The 17,901-nt window shown below is 39.4% G+C and overlaps 1 protein-coding gene and 1 long non-coding RNA gene across 4 annotated transcripts in view; one reads left to right on the forward strand and one right to left on the reverse strand.

Annotated features, from left to right (window-relative positions):
* LOC101744309 (poly(rC)-binding protein 3) overlaps positions 1 to 17,901 on the reverse strand; it is a 197,584-nt gene that overhangs the window by 23,446 nt on the left and 156,237 nt on the right. For all 3 annotated transcript variants that reach the window (XM_062670094.1, XM_038013065.2, XM_021346564.3), the window contains one exon: positions 1,774 to 1,838. The gene's annotated coding sequence lies outside the window, so the exon portion shown is untranslated. The remainder of the gene's footprint in view (positions 1 to 1,773; positions 1,839 to 17,901) is intronic.
* On the forward strand, positions 258 to 1,223 carry LOC134199366 (uncharacterized). The gene is made up of 2 exons (XR_009973827.1): positions 258 to 366; positions 1,043 to 1,223. It is a non-coding gene; the product is annotated as an uncharacterized LOC134199366 (long non-coding RNA).

Below are 17,901 nucleotides of genomic sequence, written 5' to 3' on the forward strand. Positions count from 1 at the left end.
GGAATCAAGAGCTGCTCAACTCCAACGACCTGTTAATTGCAGGAATGTCATTAATCGTAGAATTTTTTAACTAATTCCAAGTAGATCCTTTTAACGTTAGTAGAGAATTTTTTTTCGAATTTCAAGTTTGAGATGTCAAAGTCTTATTATCAAAATTAAAATAGGTGTGTTTTACAAGTAGGGATTGTTTGCAACGCACTCTAAAGCGGACAGATTAGTTTTCCGGGCTGACCCGGGACTTTGTTCAGTTGTGTTGCTGGAGCATTTTATCGGCATCTACACTGTCTAACTCCTCGAACCAGGTGTAAGTCTCTCGCCGGCGCAATACGGCTTCTGGGATGGCCATTTTACCAATGACGCGAGAAAGTACGTGTGTGCTCTTTCGGACGAGGCCGTTTTCTGGAGCGAGGTGATATTTGGGGATGATCCAAAAAAGTCATCATTATCGTAATAATGCATTTTGATGCTTTACGATTATATTTAGTCATAGTAAATTAATAATCGAGTAAAAATCTGAAAGAGCCTGGTTGTAAAACACAAGCATTTTTATCATTAAGGGATCAGAAAAGCCCGTTTGACGATTGATCCGATGTCGACGGATCAGCTTAACAGAACTCAATGGCCATTTATTTCAAGATTATCTTTAGGTCACGGTATAACATGACGATGAAATAAATTTAATGTACATATATTATTTGTATAAGAATGTTTCGTGAAAGTGAAAATTTCGTGGAAGTCTCGAAAATGATAAAATTATTTTGGGTTTATTTGTGGTTTTCTTATTGATGATGTACGCGTCTCGTAGACCGGAAAAACACAAAAAAATTTAATTTTTGGTGAAAAAGGTATACCTACAGTTTTAGTGCTTTTTAATTTATTTGTTTATCGTTTCTCTCACGACAATAGTGCTTTCGTCAGTGTTATTCTAATAATATTATAAATGCTATTAGGACCAGAGCCGTTTATTGCCAGTTCATTTGATTTCAATAGAAGTAATTCCTGTCTTATTACATATGTAGTGAAAACTAATTTATTTCATCAGCCCACAGACGTCCACTGCTGGACAAAGGCCTCCCCCAAGCCTCGCCACAAAGACCTGCTGGATGCAGGCAGTGCAGAGGACCGCTTAAACTAATTAAGATTAAAACTAATATCAACTAACTGTTATTTAATCCATCGGTTCTAAGGTCGATAGACTATAATGAATCTGTATGTACAACGGAGATTGAGTTTTATGTGCTGTTATGTATAACCTAAAGGTACTGTTACACATGTTCTAAAATAGCTTGCTAAAAAGCGTGCTATTGAGTATGCTCAATACGAGCATGCTTATGAACAGTTTACATTTGCTAGCAATAGGCATGCTAGTTTTAAGTATGCTATTTATTTATGTGTTTTCTGTATGTATTTGTATTATACTTGTTGCAAACGACTGATCGATACTAGCATGCTCAATAAGCAAACCAGCTTAGACGCGCTTAAAGCACGCACCCTTCCACCCGCGCCGCAGGTAGCATGCTAAAAAATCGCACGCCTGTTGATTTTTAAGCCAACTCGAAATGAGCATGCTACTTTTGAGCAACATTCCGACACGCATGCTACTAAGTAGCAACTGCTCAATAGAAGCATGCTTTCATGCTTGAAACGAGCATGTGTAACAGTACCTTAACTAAACAAAACAAAAAAGTTTGGTAACAGGTAAACGGCCATGTGTACCACACATATTTACCGTACACGAGTATTTCATATATCAGGATAAGGGCTCATACTTACATGTTAATAAAGCGCTTTCGTTCTTATTTGCGAAACGTAGCTCGGAATTATTTTCTTTGAAAAATCTGAAACAAAAAGAAACCCATATTCATATCAAAGAATTCACGTTTATGCTAACAGGAATGTATGATTCGTAAATGGCGTTCTTTTATGTGAATAATTTCGATCCTTGAAAAATTAGGTTAATAAGTTGGGAGTTCGTTCATTTTTCATTGAAGCTAAATTAAAAAGCATTGAAAAGTGAGATTAGAACCACAAAATAATATATAAAAACTTTGAAGACCACATTAAATTTTGATATAAACTATTTGATATAAACTATTCTAAGTGGAGATTGGGTAGATTGTCAATCGATGCATATAATGATTAAGTATAATTTTATAGATGTCAATTGTGATTATCTTCATAATAGATCTCGCTACTTAATTAAAAAGGAATCAATTTCTTTATTTTCTAAATTTGTCTATTTAACATTAAATATATTATAACATATAATTTAAAGAGTCAATAAGATTTATCAAACTTCTCGATTATCCAAATATTATATAGGTTAATTAATATAATAAATACTTTTGAGTATTATTTTCAGACAACGCCGTAAAGTTTTTAAAGTATTCTTCCATTGAAAATTTTCATGGGATGCGTTATTGAATTTTAATGTTAAGTGATACCTCATTGCACATAAACGTGAATGTTTTAATGGCAAACCATTTCCTATGACCTCATAAAGTCACTTTCATAGCGTAAACCGGTTTGTGATGCGGTATTGCTGCACTTCTACTGAAATAAATTTTTATGTTATATATTAAGAAAGTAATTTTATATATTTTTAATGTTAATAATATAGTAGTATACTCGTATTATCACCTTCACCTCAAATTGGTACGGAGATTGATGAAAAAAGTTAAGGTATATATTTTTTTAAATATAATATGTACCTATATATAGGTATAAACACCAATTGATGAAACTAATTTAAATATTTATCTCCCATTTTATTCACTGTAGTTTTTTTATTTATTTATTGAAAATGTCATAGCTTTTCAAGCTTAGATCATAAGTAGCATAAAGAAAGGTAGGATCAAAACAATTAACCTGTGACATAAAAGAACTCTTTCATTAATTTTAATTTTTCTACCAACTAAGTACAATATCTATCGAAACACGTTCGGATTTTTATACATATATCGCTTCAATAAACAAGTTTATACCCGTCTTAGCAATGTTCCAGTCATGACCACGTACTTAGAGTGGAAATAAGAAAATAATTTGGAGGGTACCACACATATTTAAAAAAAACTGAAATTGGAATCGCAAATAGAGTCAGCCATAATAGAGGCTAAATTTTCTGTTTCAATAATCCAATCATGACATAATTTGATTAGAAACAAATATTAAAATATTTGGTTAAAAAAAATTGTAGCTTTTTACATAAAAAAATAATTACTCTATCAGTTATGGCCCGCGCCTTGCTCAGAGCTATAAAAATATATGTTAAATATGGCTCTTTGAACAAATTTTTATTGTGCGTTATGTCTAAATATTTGGCTCATTTGGTTGACAAGGTTGCCGACCACTAAGCTAGCCTATTTATTTCTCGAAATAGTATTTCAATCAAATAAAATTAATAAATGTACTGTACCGTATTCAATCCCGGTTAGGTGCTATTAAGATTATTTCTGCGGTCTGTAGGTTCCTTTTACAATAACCACATTCTTCTGGATTTATTATCTTGATACTATCTAGATAAGCATCATATCGATTTATATGAACGACAAAAATGACATATTATGTCCCAAAGTTTAAAATTTTAATTAAAATATTTTAATATGGCAAAGTATGAACAGAGTTTCAAAAGAGGGAAGTTACAATAGGCGTCATTTCACAGCAGGTCCTGAAACCAATTAAAGTTAATAATCCTCTGATATAAAACGACCGCTTTTTAAATGGAGCCTTCAGAATCTGTTGTTTTATCTCCTCTTCACTCCCATTCAGTTTTTATCTTACGTATATTGTTGTATTGTTTGGGTAGTAATCGAGAGAAATATTTTAGAATAGAGATTTCTTTGTTTATTTCTATTAATTATCTTAATTGTTTTCCATTTGTTCTATAAATCTTTTAGATGTTTTTGCTTTTGTAGACTATTATTCTAGCTCATGTCTTTTGTTAAGTGGTTAGCAATTCCCATGCATATGACGAATAGATGACGCATTAAAACAATTACTTGAAGTCTACGTTATTTGGTAACGACGTCTTACTGGATGTATTAATTAATATCACTTTGTAAATCATAAAGCCCGTTTGTCCATTGTTATACGTGAACGTCTCTATAATGCTTGAACGTATAAGCTAACCATTGTTTTAGCCACAGGAATGCATGTGAGCAGTTAATATTGTTGATGCATTGATATCTCGCATACCAATTTGATCTAGATCCAATGCGGGTGCTTTCCGAATGCCATTGGTGTCTTGTATATATCTCTCGATATTAAACTCAATCAGGCAGTGAACGTAAGCATTAACATACACACTATTGGTAGTAATACTCAAGTAGTAGTAGAAGTGATTAATGTGTGCTGCCATTCAAATTAATTGTTCTAAATAAATGCGTGAAAATAAACGTTTTAAGACCGTTGAATGTTATCCGAGGTTCTTTATGTTAAGTTAATTTTAGGAAACGAAATTTAAATATTGTATTGTGTTTTAGATTAGAGTTACATTTATCGGGATTTGATAAAAAAATGTTTAAGAGAAATATAGCTTACCACAAACCTAAATTGGCGTCAATCAAAGTAAACTGATCTAATATGTTGTCTCCAGGGAGTGGAATTTTAGCTTAGAAGAAACTTAAAATCCTAAGACTTCGAAAAATCATTCTTTTAAATACCATTCAATTAACATTATGGTGTGTGAGCTCATTTTTTCATCGACGATGATATAATCTATCTAGGAAATCCAGAGAAATTTTAAAAGGCAGACAAATATGAAAATGCTCGGGATTAAATAAAAATAACAATTTTGTTTTCCCTTTGATGTGTCCCCCGTCGGACGGATTCCTTTTGTTTGTTTTAAGTATAATCTATATATTAATACGTGAAGGAAAAACTTTGTCCCTTTTTACGAAAATTGCGCGGACGGAGGAGTATGAAATTTTCCACACTTATAGAGAATATAGAGAAAGGAGTACAGAATTTTATAATTTTTTAAAATTATGCCTAAAAAATACATTAAATCAATAAAAAAAACATTACACACACTACCATGTATTTGACGCATACACACATGCATACTATTTATTTACTGTTAAACTTTTGTTCTTGACGTCTGTGGTCAAATTGAAAATAGATTAAATATTGTTTGTCTTTATTAATATTTTTCTATAGTGTAGTCTTGGCGAAATTGTGATTATAGATTATAGAAGTATAATAGTCTTTGAAAATAGAAATATAATAGTGTACAAACTTAGAATTTCAGTTAATTATAGTCGAATTTCGAGTACTGCGGGACCACTAGTTTATACAAAAGCTTAGGTCTTTTATTTATCGAATGAGGCACTACGAAGTCTGCCGGGTCAGCTAGTTATGAAATATAATTCATACTATGAGTCATTCATGTTCAACGGAATTAATTGTATCGTATAAAATGTACCTACATTATTTATTGCGTACCCGCTCGACCATAATGCGAACGCGAAAAGCCGTTGTAGAGCAGCGTTCAACAATATTGGAATAGTTTGTTTGTATTTACCTTTCGACAGCCGGTACACAATACACCTCCCAGTCTCGTTTTGAGAGATCGGAAGCCAATTGCGGACTACAGTTTCATATAACTCACTCCTGTTCACTGGTGCACGTATTATTTGGCTGTCTAATATTCAATATTTTAAATAATTTTTTTGTTAGCAGTTCAGTAATCAAGAATTTTCGTGTTCCTTTCGTTGATTTTGGGTCCGGTATAGGAAACAAAGTCGAATATGACAGAAACCTTATGTTTTCTTTCCTGCCTTTCAATGTTCAAAAAATGTTTTTTTCAACAAAGTCAGATGCGTATAAACCATTATAATATATTAACGTAATATTATAAATACCCAACAATTATATATTTTTAATTAGTTAAATCTAATCTCCTTCACAGTTAATTAATTACAGAATGGCCAATTGATATGTTTGTGAAATTGCGAGAACTATCTTTGTAAATTATATCTAGACTTATTATCTGAAGATTGCTACGAAAATTTATCATCTACTTAATAATATTTCATTACTTTCTAACGTTTGCTAATCATGAAAACCGCCATGGGTGGATATGAAAATACTGGAATCATTATCCAACAGTCGTTTGGTAGACCCGAGTTTATTTTCATATATTAGAAAAGGACATGGTATCTCAATATAGCTAAAACGAAGACACTCCTCCATAATCCTCGAAATTCCTAAAATCATGGTTCAATCTTTCATTTAAAAATGAATATTGGACCGCTATCCCTGTCTTTTGCGACATCTTCTTTGACTTTGTGAAATTTATGATGCTCTAATGTCACCCTAAAGTCTTTCAGACTTGCGACTGACATATCCTCCTCAGTTCCTCGTTAGCTTTGCAACTTTCCATTCTCAATATGTGTTTCAGATCGTAATACTGAATTGAGAATGCGAACTTTGAGTTTCATTAAGAAAACCTTATTAACAGTAAGTGTACCTTGGTATCTTATACCTTTTAACGAGAAATTCTTGTATATTAATATATATAGAATCTGAATCTCGGAAACGGCCTCAACGATTTTCATAAAATTTAATATACAGGGGATTTCGGGGGCGATAAATCGATCTAGCTACGATTTATTTTCATAAAATGTTGTTTTATTCGTGTTTTCAATAATCAACTGTTCCCGACATCTATTGGCGAATAATAATACTATTTTTCTTAATTGAGGGCAACTAACCGCTTTAAAGACACAACAAGATGGCGTTATCAAAAAAAAAAAGCGAGCAAAGCTCGGTCATCGTCTAGTGCATTAATTATGAAGATAATATCAAAGTTGTGACGACATTTTGTGATGTTAAGTCAAGTGTTTTAAACGTAAATCCAATTGCCTTTAGGATGTTGCTAGTTCAAATCAACATAGTTGAACCGAGTAATAACGTTCTGTTCAAATGTAGGAAACATTACTGTTACTAATTGGGTATGCGCATCTGGGCATGTTGATGCGGTCTGTACTTGCTAATCACAAGGCTCAAGACGATATTATTCGATTCCGATAGAGGCACCCGTCACGTGCGGACGTGCTCATCGTCCACTCGATCGCCCGGTCTTTGTTCGCCCGGCTTTTGTTAGCCCGGCCATTGTTCGCGCGGCCTGTGTTTGTGGTACATCTGCCGACTAAGTGCTCTTTCTGGAAGTTTTTATTTGTTTTGTTTCCTTTTGTTGTTTCTGTGTTCGTGGTACATCTGCCGACAAAGTGGTTTCCTGCAAGTATTTATTTGTTTTGTTTCTTTTCGTAATTTCTGTTTTGTTGTGCTTTTTCTTTGTCCTGTAGTAATCGCGCCGCATTGCCACCTGTGTTCAATAGAACCGCTCAGGTCCGAGAAGTTGGGGCCTCGCCGCAAGGCGAGTGTTTTCAAGACCCGGGGCCGCCCCACCTGGGTACTCAGCGATCATGGACGCTGTATTCGCGGAATTCCTCCGACTTCGCCACCCACAGCTCGCCTCGGAGTTTTTGGCCTTCAAGGCCAATCACACTGCGAGCCCTCTCGAGGACTCCGCCGCGCTCGCTGCTCCTGCGTCGCCTGTACCTGCGTGCAGAGCTTCTGCATTGAGCACCGCAGCCTCTGTCGTGCCTGCCGCTCCCGTGTCGCCTATACTGGCGAGAAAAGCTGCTGCGTCGTCCGCCGTGACCATCGTTTCAGCTGAGCGATCATCCGCGGCCTCCGTCGCGCCCTCTAAAACACCTACACTTGCTCGTAGGTCGCCTGCACCCGCCTCCTCGTGCTCCGACTCTGACTCGGACATGGAGGTCGACCTCGCCCCCGCCTCATCGACGGATGGATTCACCCTGGTACAGAAGGGTAAGAAGCGTGCCGCGGAGTCTCGAGCTCCCGCGGCCGCTAAAATTAGCAAAGCCGTGAACGCGTCGCGCCCCCGCCCTCAGACTCCCGTTACGCCCCCAGCCCGTGCCACTCCGTCGCCGCGTCCGGTGGCACAAAATAAAACCCAGACCCCTCCCCCGGTTATCCTTCAGGAGAAGGCAGCTTGGGATCGAGTTTGCCTGGCCCTTAAGGCCAAAAATATAAATTTCACGAATGCCCGTAACCTCGCGAACGGCATTCAAATTAAGGTTCAAACACCCGACGACCATAGGGCCCTCTCTTCTTACCTCCGTAAGGAGCGTATAAGTTTCCATACGTATACGCTCCAGGAGGAGCGCGAACTCCGCGTTGTAATACGCGGAATCCCTAAAGAGTTAGATGTAGAGCTCGTAAAAGCCGACCTGTTAGAACAAGGCCTACCAGTGAATTCTGTGCACCGTATGCACACCGGTCGCGGTAGGGAGCCATATAATATGGTTCTAGTCGCTCTCCAGCCTACCCCCGAGGGTAAGAAAATCTTTAACACACAGACCGTCTGTAGGCTCTCTGGTATCGCTGTCGAAGCCCCCCATAAAAAAGGCACTCCTAGCCAGTGCCATAACTGTCAATTGTACGGGCACTCTTCCCGTAACTGTCACGCGCGCCCCCGATGTGTTAAGTGTTTGGGCGATCACGCCACGGCCCTCTGCGCTCGCGACCAAAAAACCGCGACGGAACCGCCTAGCTGCGTCCTGTGTCGAACACAGGGTCACCCCGCGAATTACCGTGGTTGCCCCCGAGCCCCTAAAATAAATCGCCGCGTCGCCCGCCAAAACCGCCTCCGAGCTTCCGGCCCAGACATCAAAGCCTCGGCACCCTCTGCGTCGCAGGCTAAGCCAGCGTTCGTTCCGGCGGCGGTGCCCAGTGTCTCGGCCTGGGCAAAACCGCTGCCGTACACGAACACGGCTACAACTCCCTCCTCCGCGATTCGTACCGCCCCCGCGACTCGTCCCTCTCCCGCGACTTGCCCTCCGACCGCGTCCGACAATCTCGCTTTAGCGATCGACTTCTTTCAGTCGATCAACTTTGAGCGCGTTAACGCTTTGGGCGACGCCATTCGCGCTGCCTCCACTGCACAACACTTTATCGCCGTTGTGCAGGAATACGCCGACGTATACGCGTCATTAAATACGTACGTCCTCCCCTCACTCCGCCGGTAATCAATGGCGTATATAAGTAGAATAAAGCCCCTATCCGTAACGATAGGATTTTTTAACGCTTACGGTCTCGCAAATCAGCGTGATCAGGTTTCTGACTTTTTGCGTGACCATCAAATTGATATCTTTTTAGTGCAGGAGACCCTACTTAAGCCCGCGCGCCGTGACCCTAAAATCGCGAACTATAACATGGTCAGGAACGACAGGCTCTCTGCCCGTGGTGGTGGTACCGTCATTTACTATAGAAGAGCCCTGCATTGCGTCCCGCTCGATCCTCCCGCGCTCGCTAATATCGAAGCTTCAGTGTGCCGAATCTCACTGACGGGACACGCGCCGATCGTTATCGCGTCCGTTTATCTTCCACCGGATAAGATCGTTCTAAGCAGTGATATCGAGGCGCTGCTCGGTATGGGGAGCTCTGTCATTCTGGCGGGCGACCTAAATTGTAAACACATCAGGTGGAACTCACACACCACAACCCCGAATGGCAGGCGGCTTGACGCGTTAGTCGATGATCTCGCCTTCGATATCGTCGCTCCGCTAACCCCGACTCACTACCCGCTAAATATCGCGCATCGCCCGGATATACTCGACATAGCGTTATTAAAAAACGTAACTCTGTGCTTACACTCGATCGAAGTAGTTTCAGAGTTAGATTCAGACCACCGTCCCGTCGTTATGAAGCTCGGTCGCGCTCCCGATTCCGTTCCCGTCACGAGGACTGTGGTGGATTGGCACACGCTGGGCATCAGCCTGGCTGAATCTGATCCACCATCGCTCCCGTTTAACCCGGACTCTATCCCGTCTCCTCAGGATACCGCTGAAGCCATAGACATCTTAACGTCACACATCACCTCGACATTAGATAGGTCATCGAAACAAGTTGTAGCGGAGGACTTCCTTCACCGCTTCAAATTGTCCGACGATATTAGGGAACTCCTTAGAGCTAAGAACGCCTCGATACGCGCCTACGACAGGTATCCTACCGCGGAAAATCGTATTCGAATGCGTGCCCTACAACGCGACGTAAAGTCTCGCATCGCCGAAGTCCGAGATGCCAGATGGTCTGATTTCTTAGAAGGACTCGCGCCCTCCCAAAGGTCTTACTACCGCTTAGCTCGTACTCTCAAATCGGATACGGTAGTAACTATGCCCCCCCTCGTAGGCCCCTCAGGCCGACTCGCGGCGTTCGATGATGACGAAAAAGCAGAGCTGCTGGCCGATACATTGCAAACCCAGTGCACGCCCAGCACTCAATCCGTGGACCCTGTTCATGTAGAATTAGTAGACAGTGAGGTAGAACGCAGAGCCTCCTTGCCACCCTCTGATGCGTTACCACCCGTCACCCCGATGGAAGTTAAAGACTTGATCAAAGACCTACGTCCTCGCAAGGCTCCCGGTTCCGACGGTATATCCAACCGCGTTATTAAACTTCTACCCGTCCAACTCATCGTGATGTTGGCATCTATTTTCAATGCCGCTATGGCGAACTGTATCTTTCCCGCGGTGTGGAAAGAAGCGGACGTTATCGGCATACATAAACCCGGTAAACCAAAAAATCATCCGACGAGCTACCGCCCGATTAGCCTCCTCATGTCTCTAGGCAAACTGTATGAGCGTCTGCTCTACAAACGCCTCAGAGACTTCGTCTCATCCAAGGGCATTCTTATCGATGAACAATTCGGATTCCGTACAAATCACTCATGCGTTCAACAGGTGCACCGCCTCACGGAGCACATTCTTGTGGGGCTTAATCGACCAAAACCGTTATACACGGGAGCTCTCTTCTTCGACGTCGCAAAAGCGTTCGACAAAGTCTGGCACAATGGTTTGATTTTCAAACTATTCAACATGGGCGTGCCGGATAGTCTCGTGCTCATCATACGGGACTTCTTGTCGAACCGCTCTTTTCGATATCGAGTCGAGGGAACCCGCTCCTCCCCACGACCTCTCACAGCTGGAGTCCCGCAAGGCTCTGTCCTCTCACCCCTCCTATTTAGCTTATTCGTTAACGATATTCCCCGGTCGCCGCCGACCCATTTAGCTTTATTCGCCGACGACACGACTGTTTACTATTCTAGTAGAAATAAGTCCCTAATCGCGAAGAAGCTTCAGAGCGCAGCCCTAGCCCTAGGACAGTGGTTCCGAAAATGGCGCATAGACATCAACCCAGCGAAAAGTACTGCGGTGCTATTTCAGAGGGGAAGCTCCACACGGATTTCCTCCCGGATTAGGAGGAGGAATCTCACACCCCCGATTACTCTCTTTAGACAACCCATACCCTGGGCCAGGAAGGTCAAGTACCTGGGCGTTACCCTGGATGCATCGATGACATTCCGCCCGCATATAAAATCAGTCCGTGACCGTGCCGCGTTTATTCTCGGTAGACTCTACCCCATGATCTGTAAGCGGAGTAAAATGTCCCTTCGGAACAAGGTGACACTTTACAAAACTTGCATAAGGCCCGTCATGACTTACGCGAGTGTGGTGTTCGCTCACGCGGCCCGCACACACATAGACACCCTCCAATCCCTACAATCCCGCTTTTGCAGGTTAGCTGTCGGGGCTCCGTGGTTCGTGAGGAACGTTGACCTACACGACGACCTGGGCCTCGAATCAATTCGGAAATACATGAAGTCAGCGTCGGAACGATACTTCGATAAGGCTATGCGTCATGATAATCGCCTTATCGTTGCCGCCGCTGACTACTCCCCGAATCCTGATCATGCAGGAGCCAGTCACCGTCGACGCCCTAGACACGTCCTTACGGATCCATCAGATCCAATAACCTTTGCATTAGATGCCTTCAGCTCTAATACTAGGGGCAGGCTTAGGGACCCCGGTAACCGTACTCGTCGAACTCGACAAAGAGGTCGACGTGCAACCTAACCCATGCATCAGCCCGCTGAGTTTCTCGCCGGATCTTCTCAGCGGGTCGCGATTCCGATCCGGTAGTAGATTCATTCGCGAAACAATTGCTCTTGAGTTGTTAGGTCTCCTTCGGAGGCGCTCGGGCAGTTGTTAGCAAATCCCACCCCTCTTGGCTGAGCCTTTGCTCGCCCACCTGTCCTGGTGAAACTGGAAAGGCCTTCGGGCCACCAGTAAACTTTCAATCATAAAAAAAAAAAAAAAAAAAAAAAAACGATATTATTCGTCTCATAATTATGTTTGCGGTAGTTTTCTCACAAAGCACACGTTTGTAAGTTTTAATTGCTTCGTGTGCGACCGTCATTCACGGTGTCTGCATTCTGTCTTCTCATAAAAGAACTTGTTTGCACGAAGAAAATGCATAGCTTAGTTTATTTTTCTCTTAGAAACTATTCAGATACGGAAAACTGTTTTCAATCAAATTTTTGTTTGAAATTCAATAAGTAGAGCATTTCTGGCTTCGTTTTTTTTATTATTTCCAACAGCGTTTTACTCTCTGAAAAGTTTAAGTATTTATTTTAAATTTAATTCTTACGGACTGTAAATGTCTAAATAAAAAGTTGAATCTTTGCTTACCATACATCTATTATATTAACATTTTTTTTATTTTTTATTTTTTGCTTAGATGTGTGGACGAGCTCACAGCCCACCTGGTGTTAAGTGGTTACTGGAGCCCATAGACATCTACAACGTAAATGCGCCACCCATCTTGAGATATAAGTTCTAAGGTCTCAGTATAGTTACAACGGCTGCCTTCAAGCCCTTCAAGCCGAAACGCATTACTGCTTCACGGCGGAAATAGGCAAGGTGGTGGTACCTATCCGTGCGGACTCACAAGAGGTCCTACCACCAGTACAAGAGGTCCTACGACCATTGTACAAATGCTGCAGAATAGTTTAAGCAACTGCCTTTTTAGTCAGAGGCAGCATCTGTCATTGGTGATAACCTTAAGTGACGGTGACATCAGAGGATACCGGATGTGAAACTTACTATCCTAATTTTAATTCATTTTTTCACTTATTTCATTTTTACAAATAGTCGTGGTCAGTGGCAGGATAGTGTGTAATTTTAAGTTGAAATACGTTAATTTTTAATTTTCAATTACGCAATGCCTTAAAAAAATCGTATATTGTAAATATTTCAACAGTTTTTTAAATATAGCCTATGCATTCACACAGTTGTTAGGTAAAATCATATACACATTCATACAATACCAACGTTCAGCAGATTGCAGTGTTTAGACATATTTCCCATGTGGAGGTACCTTAATATCGCAAAGGGAAGTAATCCGATTAGTTTGGTATCTCGTGGACTCGCTTAAGCTACTTTCGCTTAAGGTGTTCAGGTAAAGTTAGTTACGAAGAAATTAATGTTTTACACGCCAAGCTCACTTTGAGAAGAATATTTTTGAAACACGTTGTATTATATATTCATTAGAAAAATGATTCAAGCTAAAAATAATATAAGTTTAAAAACCATCTGTACCGTTGTTATAAACTATATATAGCGATATCTATTATATGTAAGTACATTACTTGAAATTATAATGACTTTAAAAACGATAAATTATGAATTAGATACGCCCGGTAGTAGGAATTTATATAACAAAAAGAGTAAGTAAAAAGCAAAATCCGAAAGCAATTTATAGCTAATTTTGATTCACTTCAAAAGAGGTACTTCGGTTCCTATTCATACTGTGGTGAGATCGTTGTAAAGTTTTCACGACTCCTAACATTTACTCCCCTAAGTTTTGAAATTGCGTAAGCAATGTCATCCCGATGTCGTTTCGCGAAGAATCTGTTTACCTATATGAAACTTGAGAGAATTTAATTTTAGGCGAGCGACAAAGGTATGCTCGTAGTATGGTACACGGAAGCGTGTAAGTAAGCGCCTTCGAATGAAATAACGGCCCAGTAAGCCAACCGGATTTTATTACATTTTAACCGGCACAATTCACGAATGCGAATTGCTTAAAACTTTAGCGGTTTTATACATTGCAGACAATATTATTAATACAAAACTTAGAAAGTAACTTGAAAAATTTGTCGATGTCGTTCTGTCCATGTAAGTGTACTTGTCGGGGCGAGTCATCGAGTTTCAGTGGTAGCATATAAATACTATAAAGAGGGTTTATAGATTTACCCCCTCCGAAAATCCTTAAATTAAGATTCACAGTCATCGGTCTATATCTGAGCGTGGTATTTGCAAGAACTTTAAAAACGGGAAATCAATTAAATTGACAATCGTGGTAAGAGCCGGATAATATTAGGTAATTATAATTACTAGAGGTCCCGCAGTAGTCGAAATTCGACTATAATTAATTGGAATTGTAAGTTTGTACACTATTATGATTGTATTTTATACTTCTATAATCACAAATTTCGCCAAGGCTACACTATAAAAAAATATTACTAAAAACAAACAATATTTAATCTATTCTCAATTAGACCACAGACGTCAAGAACAAAAGTTTGACAATAAATAGTATGCATGCGTGTGTGCGTCAAATATATGGTATGTAGTGTGTGTAATGTTTTCTTTATTGATGTAATGTATCCTTTTTGCATTATTTAAAAAAAAATGTTAGCACTGTGCACTTCTTCTCTACATTCTCTATAAGTGTGGAAAATTTCATACTCCTCCGTTCGCGCAATTTTCGTAAAAAGGGAAGGGGTTTTTCCTTCACGTATTAATATATAGATAATTTATGAATATAAATATTTTTTTCAGTTTTCACGAGTCATATAAAAGAGTAATTGTGGCTATGAAATAGATTTATAGTTAATTTTATACGTATGTAAATATTATATCTGCACCCTTATATAATAATAATAATAATAATTAGCCCTTTAAACTGAGTGAGATTTATCTTTGTGATTGGATCTTTTGGTTTGTTTGTTTATAAGATGTCTCTCAACTCAGTGTGCCTTCTGGCAAAGGCCTCCTCCAGTAGTCTCCATTGTTTTCTATCTTGAGCAACTCTTCTCCATTTGGGTCCGGCGGTAAGTTTCAGCTCATTTTCCCATCGCATTTGTTGACGTCCTCGACACCTCTTGCCATCTCTTGGATACCAGTTCGTTATAATTTGACTCCACTTTTCTTGTCTAGATCTCAACATATGGCCGGTCCATCTCCATTTTTGGAGGTCTATTTTTTCCAGGATGTCAGTTAGTTTTGTTTTTTCTCTTAATTGCACATTGCTAACTCTATCTTGTCTTCTTGTTCCTGTCATGCTTCGTTCCATACCTCTCTGGCACTTTCCCAGTTTTTCTCTATGGTGTTTTGTAAGGGACCATGTTTCGCAGCCGTATGTGATGCATGGGAGAATACAAGTATTGAATACTTTCCTCTTCGTTGCCATATTGTGTTCTTTAGCTTTTACAACTTCCTTAAGAGACCAGTATTTTTTCCACCCATTAGCAATCTTCTTATTGATTTCCTTGGTTGTTTGGTCTTTAGGGGAGATGATCTGACCCAAGTAGCAATATTCGTCAACATATTCTACTTTTTGTCCATCAATTTCAATGGGCCTTATTTCTGAGTTAGTCATCAATTTCGTTTTTGTTATGTTCATTTTTAACCCCACTTTGGAGCTTTCAGTATTTAGAGCTTGGATCATCTTTTCGAGTGCCTTTGGATTTTCTTCAAGCAGAACTATATCGTCCGCGAATCTTAAGTGGTTTAGTTTCCTTCCGTCTATGTTGAGGCCTAGATAATCCCAGTCAAGGTTGCGAAAGACGTTCTCTAGCACTGCTGAAAACAACTTTGGGGACATTGGGTCTCCCTGCCTGACTCCTCGCTTGATTCGGAATTCTTTTCCCAGGGTTTCTAACTGGATTTCTGCACGCTTAAACATACCTAATAAAATCGATTTGTAATTGTATCGAGACCAGCGTGTAATAATAATAGAAATTGATGATTTGAACAGTATAATTAAAAATTAAACATAAGTGCTATAAGCAGGTTAAAGTTCTAAATTTACTGTCAAGCTCTGAAGCTAACTCTCGGCGAAGGTGTCAGTGTTCCATCAGCTCTGTGACATGTCACTCCTCAAGCGATGCTTAAAAGTAAACAACGATGAGGCTGTACTCCTGATGTTGCTAGAGTCAGTGGGCGGCGTTAAGTACTTATCATTAGGTGGACGTAAGTAGTCTGTCTTCAACAGCAATAAAAAATGGTGCGAAAAGTTCTGTGAATCGAAATATATAAATATGTTTCGTGTTGGTTTAATTTTTTTACAATTACGTAATTTTTTTATTTTAGATTGATGATTTATTGTATTCATTTACTATTTAATGATTTTTATTTTCTCCTGCTCATTTTGCGACTAGTGGGATTTGTACATTTGATCTTCTCGCCTTAATTTTGGTACGAAGTTGTAAGCTGACAATTAAAAACGAAGATAAATTAGTTTTAGAATCTGAGGAAGCTCACAATTGCCCATAGACACGTATAATTCCTCTGAGGCCGGAAAAGAAATGGACAGACACCTCTGCCAAAATGAAAAGAGGCCTGATTTACGGCCTGCGTAAAACCCGAGGCCGGATCTTATTAACATTACTTTTTATAACACGGAGGGCGTTAAATGGTAACAATGTAGACTGAAATTTAATTAAAACGTCTAGTTAGTAGGTGTTGACTAGCTTCATGAAATATTAAAAGTGGCCTGTTTCGCCGAACACGAACATTTAGTTGTATAACAACGTTGTTGTTCATAACAAACATAAAATTCCTAACATTAAAGATTATCAAAGGCATAACGCAGCGTGTCTAGGTACAAGGGTTGCTGCATTACTTAGTGTCCTTAAAAGCCTATTAAAGGTTATGTCATTGGATTTGCAATTAATTTTAATTAAATAAGAACACTAAACTGAAAATTTCAATCAGAACAGGAGAAAACATTTAATTTGCTTAAATTAATGTTAATCGCGATATTTATCGAAACGCAAAATAATCGTGTGACAAATAAAAAAAATCCGTGGCCCAAGTTTGTGGGCACTAAACGATAAGTGACCAGTAACTGTCTTAGTAAAATAACAGAAAAATTGAGACAGAAATATAATTAAACAAAAAATAGGAGCGGGACAAAGCGCTAGCAGCAATTTCAGTGTGTAATTTCGACGGCTACCCCGCGGCGGTAGTACTCGTATTCTACACAGCCTAATATGTACATGCGTAATTTTCTGTTTATATTATTCTGTTGCTCCGATCCTGAATAAACCGGTTCCCACATTATTATTAAAGTTAAGTCGTTGTGAACTTCAGCGAATGCGATCTTTTATATTCATTACAAATGCCTTAATTGTATACTTGTAAATCAAGCAAGTATACTCTGTTTGGGCAGATATATCACCTTTATCTTCATTTATATTGAAATAGGGAAGATGCGGTTTGTTTGTTTGCTAGCATGTGATATGAACCTATTCCACTACGGTAACGATTATTTTTTTTAATTAGAAAGCTCTATTCTGGTTTTATCTGGATCTCTCATGTTTGTTCACACAAACTTTGTGTTTTTTGTAACTTATCGAAATAAAAATTTGACATGACTCGATAAAAATCTTCGTGCGCGTGATTATAAATACTCTGTAATGCTGCATAATAAAGTTAATTATGTAAACGTAGGGAATTACATACAGGCAGAAGGGACAAAAAATCTCTTGTGTGGGCGAGTGTATGTAGGTTTATGCTATATTCATTGGCCCCTTTTTTATTAACTTATTAGAGCTTATGAGTTAGGTGTGTTGACTGACGTGTTAACTATTGAATCTATACTAGGGATAAAATGAAAGCAATTCTAAAGTCTAAGGTGAGCCACAAAAATATGTTTCATTAACGAATGGGCTCACGGTCTACCATCGATATCCCTACATAAATGCCGCCACCCGCCTTGAGAAGTGTGGTCTAAGTCTCATTTGTT

This window comes from Bombyx mori, chromosome 9 (assembly GCF_030269925.1).
Source record: "Bombyx mori chromosome 9, ASM3026992v2".
Lineage (NCBI taxonomy): Eukaryota > Metazoa > Arthropoda > Insecta > Lepidoptera > Bombycidae > Bombyx > Bombyx mori.